The sequence below is a fragment of the Cervus elaphus genome, chromosome 15, assembly GCF_910594005.1.
Source record: "Cervus elaphus chromosome 15, mCerEla1.1, whole genome shotgun sequence".
Classification (NCBI taxonomy): domain Eukaryota; kingdom Metazoa; phylum Chordata; class Mammalia; order Artiodactyla; family Cervidae; genus Cervus; species Cervus elaphus.
The window spans coordinates 16493273-16501971 of NC_057829.1; the positions used below are offsets into that span (position 1 = coordinate 16493273).

General features: G+C 39.1%; 1 non-coding gene across 1 annotated transcript; it reads left to right on the top strand.

The window, feature by feature from the left end:
- The first annotated feature begins 344 nt into the window (after window positions 1-344).
- LOC122709725 lies at window positions 345-449 on the top strand. The gene has a single exon (XR_006345696.1). It is a non-coding gene; the product is annotated as a U6 spliceosomal RNA (small nuclear RNA).
- The last annotated feature ends 8250 nt before the right edge of the window (window positions 450-8699 follow it).

Genomic DNA, 8699 nt, shown 5'->3' on the forward strand with positions numbered 1-8699 from the left:
ATTGATGACGGAAGGAGAAGGGGACAACAGAGGATGGGATGGTTGGATGGCACCACTGACTCAATGGACATGAGTTTAAGCAGGCTCCAGGAGTTGGTGATGGACAGGGAAGCCTGGCGTGCTGCAGCCCATGGGGTTGCAAAGAGTTGGACATGACTAAGCAACTGAACTGAACAATACCAGCTCCTTAGTTTTGACATATGTACCCCCCAGCTCCATAAGATGCTGGGGTAAAGGAACTCTACTGTGGAGTATACAGGAACTCTGTACTATCTTTGCAACTTTTCAGTTAGTGCAACATTCTTCTAAAATTAAAAGTTATTTACAAAGACAAGGCAGCTCAAATGCTCAGCTTCGGTAGCATCTATACTAAAATTGCAACAGTACAGAGATTAGCATGGCTCCTGCACAGAGATGACCCACAAATACAGGAAACAGTCCATATTTCTGATTCACCCTGCAGTAGAATAGAAACTAATATAACATTGTAAAGCAACTATATTCCAATAAAAGTTAATTTTAAAAAAAGATAAGGTAACTTTATATGGAACAATCTCAAAGATATAGCATTTATTGATATGCTCAGGGTGAAGTACAGGTGTATTGCATGCAACCATTTCTGTATTTAAAAGACTGTGTGTGTGCACGAACCTATATACACATAAAATATCCTTTCAAAGATGAACCAATAATTTATATATATAACACATTAATATAGGAAGAGGAATGGGACAACTGGAGTAAAAGAAAGCAAAAAGGGGGCTTCCCTGGTGTCTCAGTGGTAAAGAATCTGCCCGTCAGTGAAGCAGACACAGGTTTGATTCCTGATCCGGGAAGATCCCACATGCCATAGAGCAACTAAACTCATGTGCCACAACTACTGAGCCTGTGCTCCAGAGCCCAGGAGTCACAAGTGCTGAGCCCACACATCACAACTGCTGAAGCCTGAGTGCCCTACAGCCCGTGCTCCGCAATAAGAGAAGCCACAGCAACAGAAAGCCCTCGAACCATACCTAGAGAGTAGTCCCAGCTCACTGCAACTAGAGAAAAGCCCACACAGCAACAAAGATCCATTAGAGCCAAAAACTAACTAAACTATTTTTAAAAAGAGAAAGGATTTACTTTTAACTACATATTCACTTTAATATTTTTAAGATTTTATATTCATGTATTATCCGTTCCAAAAGTAAGTTAAATACGTCCCTAATATCATCTCACGATCAAGGGCTGATAAGACTCTAAATGATCACTGTTGTATACGTAAATAGTTGCTTTAAATAATAAATAAAGCTCTATGGTGTCCACAATAAATTTGTAGAACTCAGCGGTAATAACACACTGGAACAGTAATAAAAGCATTAACATAGGAATGACTGTACTAATGTGTCAGGAATAACTCTAAAGTGTTAGTGTGTGTGTGAAAGTCCCTCAGTCATATCTGACTCTGTGAGCCCATGGACTGCCAGGCACCTCTGTCCAAGGAATTCTCCAGGCTAAATACTGGAGTAGGTAGCCGTTCCCTTCTCCAGGGGATCTCCCCAACCCAGGGAATGAACCCAGATCACCCACATTGCAGGGAGATTCTTTACCATCTGAGCCACAAGGGAAGCCCAAGAATACTGGAGTGGGTAGCCTAACCATTCTCTAGCGGATCTTCCCAACCCAGGAATCGAACCCAGGTCTCCCACATTGCAGGGGGATTCTTTACCATCTGAGCCACCAAGGAAGCCCACGAATACTGGAGTGGGTAGCCTAAACCTTCTCCAGTGGATCTTCCCAAACCGAGAATCGAACTGGGGTCTCCTGCATTGCAAGCAGATACTTTACCAACTGAGCTACGGTGTTATATATGTATTAATTCACAAATACCTATGAAATCAGTGCTATTATTTACACAAAGGATTTTCAGTATGACTACTGGCATTATGCACTAATGAGGTATGCATTTCCCCTTGGTCTCTTACAGGCAATAGAGAAGAATTCTCCATTTAAACTATGGCTTTATTTCTTATGTGCTTTAAACAATAGAAGACTGGCAAAGGCCCAGAAATTTGACATCTTCTGTAAAGATCTGCCATTGTATTTCTATTGATAATTAGGCCACATGGAGAATTTACATGTTTGAAATTCATTTGCCTCTGCTGCTATACATGCTTAGTATAGTTTGAGATATATACATAAACTGGAATATCCCCAAGGATGTTAATCCCAGTGAATTTACCATCTGGAAAGAATATACCATAATCTTACATCAATATTATATTTTACTTTGTTTCTAAGACTACTTTTATGATACAATTAATGGTAAATATGTAAACAGGATTTTTTTTTTAATAGGGGTATATGGACACCCTGCCCCTCCATTAAGGATCTATGGATTCGTGAATAGGGAAAAGCACATCTTTATTTTCATGAACATCTAACTGAAATCTGGCATCTCTATGCATTATAAATAAAGACATGATACAAGCCACAGAGTATTAACAGTACCTGCAACTGTTACCAGTAGAAATTAACAATTACTTTCTATCACACACTATAGTTAGGCAGATATCTCATAGTATTTCTTAAATTCATCATGATTTCAAAAATACAGCTGATAGTAAACTCTGCTAGACCTTACTACTTAATGCATTAATAAGTATATCCATTATATAACTAAGACAAGGCATCAGTCCTTTTTCCAATAGTCACTGATACACTGACACTTCATACACAAAACCCTGGCAGTGACAAAGGCTGAGCTAGAATCCCACCTGCTTTGGGAGTGAACAAGTGGTAAAGATAAGCTCATCCTAAATGCTTTCAATTACTCTGTCCTAAAATGTGAGCATGGCCTCATTCAATAAAACACTCATTACTGATTGTAAAAAATAAATAAGAATTTTTTCCATAGTAGACCAAATTACAAGGGGAAATGCATATGGTAATGTTTATATGCAAATATTACATCCATGAATTTCAAAAACATTTATATCAGCTTTAATATCCTGTTTCATTTCTTCAAATAATTTACCTAGAGAAGCATCTGCAGAAAAAAAAATTGCTAAGTGCTATTTTAAAGCATAAAAGCTACGGATTGCATTAATGAAATGCTGTTTATCTTAAGACATATAATCAAACATGTTACTAAAATCTATATCCAGTGGCTATACATTAACATGAATCACCAGCATAATAAAATCATCAGAAAGAAAACAAGTTTAATTTCACATGAGTTTATCTGAGTGATATCATTTAGATTCCTAATTATCTTCAGTTCTGCATAGTCATCACAAGGTATTAGTTCAATAACCCAAGGTACTATCTGGCCAGATATCAGCATCATGCTCATTGATATGCAGTTTCTACAATCCATCTCTTCCTCCTTTGGGACTGAGGCAGAAGATCTGTATCATCTCAGTCTCCCCATCTCCTTTTCACTAACTGTAAGATTACTGTTTCGAGGCACACTCCTCAGACTCACTGAATAAACATCAATGTATAATTAAAAACATAAACAACAGTTACAAACACTTACCTAAGCATTTGTTTAAAAGACGGCTCATTAGTATTTGAAAGACAAAATCTGTAAGGGTCAAGGATTTATACTGGGGGTGAGGGTAGGGAAGTGGGCAAAATAAGTGTAAGGGGTTAAGAGGCACAAACTTCCAGTTTTAAAATAAATAAGTCACAAGGATGTAACGTACAGGAAAGGGAATATAGTCAATAATATCATAATAATTTTGAATGATGACAAATGGCTATTAGATATATTATGGTGATCATTTCATAATGTATAAATATATCAAATCACTGTTGTACACCTGAAACTAATATAACATTGTAAGCTAGTGAGTGTTCAGTCACTCAGTCGTGTCCGACTCTTTGCAACCCCATGAACTATAAACCCCAACTCTTCTCTGTTCATGGGATTTTCCTGGCAAGAATACTGTAAGTGGGTTGCCATTTCCTACTCCACGGTATCTTCCCAACCCAGGGATCGAACCTGCATCTCCTGAATCTCCTGCATTGCAGGCACATTCTTTACCACTAAGCCACCAGGGAAAGTGAAAGTGAAGTCGCTCAGTTGTATCCGACTCTTTGTGACCCCATGGACTATAGACTACCAGGCTTCTCTGTCCACGGAATTTTCCAGGCAAGAGTACTGGAGTGGGTTGCCATATCCTTCTCCAGGGGATCTTCCCGACCCAGGCATCAAACCCAGGTCTCCTGCATTGCACGCAAACACTTTACCATCTGAACCACTAGGGAAGCCCACTGTAAGTTAATTATAGTTCATTAAAAAAAAAAGGATACAGATATTTTTGAAATTACATGAAAAATGGCTCCAAAAATTCTGTCAGAATAAATCCTGCTTACAAAGGATTAAATGATCTTCTATTCAGCGGTGACCTTCAAGGACAGAAGAGCTGAAGGTATCACAGATTCAAAGTCACTGATTTATGTCAGAGCAGTGCACAATAACTGAAAACCAGAAGTAGAAGAATGGAAAGCTTCGTGTATGTTTTCTTAAAAAAGGAGTGGCTATAGCAGTATGTGACTCCATCATGGTTCATAAAACTATTTCATCTGCCTCAAGGCCTAATTTCTAAGCCTACTGCTCACCTTTTTATCCAAAAGGATCAAACCAAAATGCTTTTAACAAATAAAGCGTCTTTGGAAAAGGCATTTCTAGAAATAATACTCCCCAAAGGATGTAAATACACAACACCAAAAATAAGAGCTGACAAAAAAAATAATAATCAAAAGAAAATACTGTCTCCCATTTGATTGCTGGCTTATGACAAAGCTTGTGAACTCTTCTCCTGGTTGCTTAGCAACCAGTCGAAGCAGCAGCTTGAGACTGTAAGAAATTTCCAAGCCAGAGCTGTGGAAATCAGTGCTAACTACTCAGTGTATTTCTCAAGGTTACCCATGTTTGCAAAAGAAAAAAGGAAGACAGAAGAAGTGCCCTTGGGGTTTCTATAGCAAGACCTAGAAGGAGGTCCTCTAATAATAATTTGAGCCCTTCTCAGGTAATTCCTCTGGAGAAGGCAATGGCACCCCACTCCAGTACTCTTGCCTGGAAAATACCAGGGATGGGGGAGCCTGGTGGGCTGCCGTCTATGGGGTCACACAGAGTCGGACACGACTGAAGTGACTTAGCAGCAGCAGCAGCAAGGTAATTCCTCAACACCTATACTCTAAGTGGACAACCCCCACATTGGGAAGGAAAGCCCCAACGCCCATAGCAAGTGTTCCCCATCGCTGAAACAAAACAACCAAGCTCCATCAAATTAAACCACCAAGTTCAAGGGGCAGAAGACAGACAGTGGAGCTTTACTCCATGAGCACTCTTCACGGTACACTCCAGCCTGTTCCCAAGACTGCTACTGAACAACCAAACAAGATTTATTTTAGAGTTTGCTATCTTTGTTTTCCAATAAACACATTATTATAACTTTCTCTTAGAATCTTCCACCATTCTTGATTATGGCTGATCACAGCACTAGACAATCCATAAAATGAGCAATTTATTTCCATAGAGACTCATCTTAAAAGCTTGAGCCTGGTAAACATAATCAGTAAACTTACTGACATCAGCATAAGTGGTAGGCACAGACCAGCTAAATGTCTGTCTCCATCTTGGTTCCACAGAGGAAAAAACAAACGACACACATTTCCAGATGTGATGAGTACAGACCCAGATGTTCATAGAGAAGAGAAAAGCAGAGACACAGAATGGTTCTTATTCACTGGTGGACTGCTGTTAGTGTTTTAGTTACGGGTTCTATCCATTCATGTTTAATGCCCAGGTCACCAAGGAACAGGGCATGCCTGCTTCTCATAGGAAAGTGATGTGAATGGGACCATATGGTCTCTTAATCAATGAGTCAGTGACAGCAGAACAAAGCACTGGGCCAATTAAAGGATTTGTGTAAATCATAAAAGTTGAGCTTTCATTTGTCTATAAAGTTATATCAAAAAGTCCATTTCATATAAGGATGATCTAAAAAAATCAATAAAATAATGTAACAGGAAGCATATACAACTTCTAAATATTCTTTCTCACTTTATACAACACATCTGCTTCCTCAAGTTATGTTGTAGGAATGTCATGCTAGTACTATCTCCAGAGATCCAATTATTAGTAGATGGTAATGAAATTCAGCTTACTTCTGTCTATAAAGAAGTGCTTGAAAAATAAAAATACAAACTCATCATTTGACTGTAAGCCAGCAGAAAATACAGTGTTAGCTATTGATGGGCAGCAATACTAAAAGCTAGAAAAGGAACATAAAAAATAAAAGGTAATCGTTTGGATATTCCCTAGCAGTTCAGTGATGAAGACTCCACATTTTCACTACCAAGGGCCCGGGTTCAATCCCTGGTCAGGGATGCACAAGATTCACAAAGCAGCTAAAAAGAAAGCTAAAAAGAGATAATCATTCTTCTCATTCTTCAATTTCCTATTATTTCCTGATTTTAAAAAATGATGCATCATTTAAATTTTTGATGGTTGAATAAGTACAAAAGCAAACACAAATGTAAGTTGCACTGAGGAACATTTTTCTTTGAAACACTGATAACAGTACGAAACTAAAAATAATTTAGAAGCCTCTGATTAGTCAAATTGATTGCTCTCAAGAGATGACTTAGAAAAAGTACACATCATCCTTTCTTAAACATATATTTCTGTAAAAAGAAAAGTCTTCCCTGGTTGGGTGACTAAAAATATTTACTTTTTCATGAAAAATTATGCCTTGGAGATATTGAATTAAAAGTGAAAAAAGAGTTGTCAATTTTAATTTTGGATACTGGAGAGTATTTAAGAGCTAATTATTTTAAGGTGAAACCTTCCTAGGTGTGTACTCATGAACTGTTAACCACTGTTTAGGCATATTAACATCATTTGCAGAAACTGTTGGGTTTACCAATACAGCAAGCAGGTGAAAAAGGCTGGTCTTTAGCAGGGAGCACAGAATTCACAGAAGAGAGAAGAGGAAGCTGAGGTGGAAAACAGTCAATACACAGCGAGAAGCATTTTCTCCTATGGCTGTGAGCCGTACCCTGTCACATTACTCATTTCAGCTTCCTGCACAGTCTCAAAAGCATCACCTACGTCATGACAAACGTGCTGGAATCGTCAATAGCTAAGTCTACGAGCGAATGTGACTCTCGACTCCCTGCACTTTGGATCCGGCAGGAAGAACACTGGCACAGAACAGATGTATGGAACACACCCAACAAGCTGTTGTATGCTGAGTTCACTTCTTATTTCATGCAGAGGTGTCGGGGAAATGAGAGAGCTTAAAACCTCTATTTGAAATGGAACAGATACAGAACGGTAAAGGAAATAGTCTTTAGGAGAGGGAAGACTTACTGAATCAGCCCTTCCTCCATATAAATATATCCATTCACTGAAAGTAAGAATTTTAAAAAAGCATTACCTTCCAGGTCAAGAAACAAAGAACTAATATTTTCTCAGGAGAGCTCTGTGTTAGGGCCCGTACTAGGTGTTATACACAGGTCCAGGAGGTAGGTATCACATTCGATTTACAGATGGGTAATCAGAGCACCAAAAAGAAAAACAAGTGACTTGTCTGGGGGCACTCAGGCACTGAGAGATGGGACTAAAATTTGAGTCTGCATCAATCAGACTCAAGCTCACCTACCACATCTACACCACACAAATCCTCCCTTTCTATTTAAAAATATATATTAATAAGAAGGGCCGAATACAAACCAGAATGCCTAAGTCAATGCAAAAGGCTCCCTATTGAATCCTGGAAACTTTCTGATAAAGAGCAACATATTTACATGGCAGAAGGTTTCAGCATATGTTCTATCTATACCATTTCCAAGTACCTATGAGCACAGTGCTCAGGAATCCTGACAAGGCTGACATCTTAATTGCTGACTCTTCTCAGGAGGTGATACATGCCTCAGATCATAGCTAGATATTCAAAACACAGAGTTGAAATAAATAAGTGAAGTAAATAGGCTTCCCTGGTGGCTCAGCTGGTAAAGAATCTGCCTGCAATGTGGGAGACCTGGGTTCGATCCCTGGGTTGGGAAGATCCCCTGGAGAAGGGAAAGGCTACCCACTCCAGTATTCTTGCCTTGAGAATTCCATGGACTATATAGTCCAAAGGGTCACAAAGAGTCGGACACGACTGAGCGACTTTCACTTCACTTAAATAGCATTCACCAGTATGGAACCCGCACCACACGGCTTGTACTATAAGCAGCTACCCACCAACTTCTCTGAGTGTGGCCAGCCAGGGCCACTAGATGAAACGTCATACACAGGAAACGGAACGATTTTCTTGACCTCCCTATTCAGAATCTAATGTATCAGCGGACAGCATAGCCCTGGAAAGAGTATGATTGGGGGGATCAGATCAGAGCTCTCCTAATTACCAACAGCTTCATCTTGTCATCAATAAATCAAGGGTAATTAAACCAGCCTAACAGATTCATGGGAGAATCATGTAGCACATCATGGCCACCCAATACACATTAGTCCCTTTATTTTTCCTTTACTGCACCATTTGAAGTCATAAAGTATCAACAAATGCATATAAATGCAAAAGACAAACTACAATCAACTACATCAGGAAGCCATTTTCTCTTTTGTGACAAGAATGAATATATTGGGATATTCACCAAAGAAGGATGGACTGGGTGTTTGTAGTTAGTAGATGCCAACTATT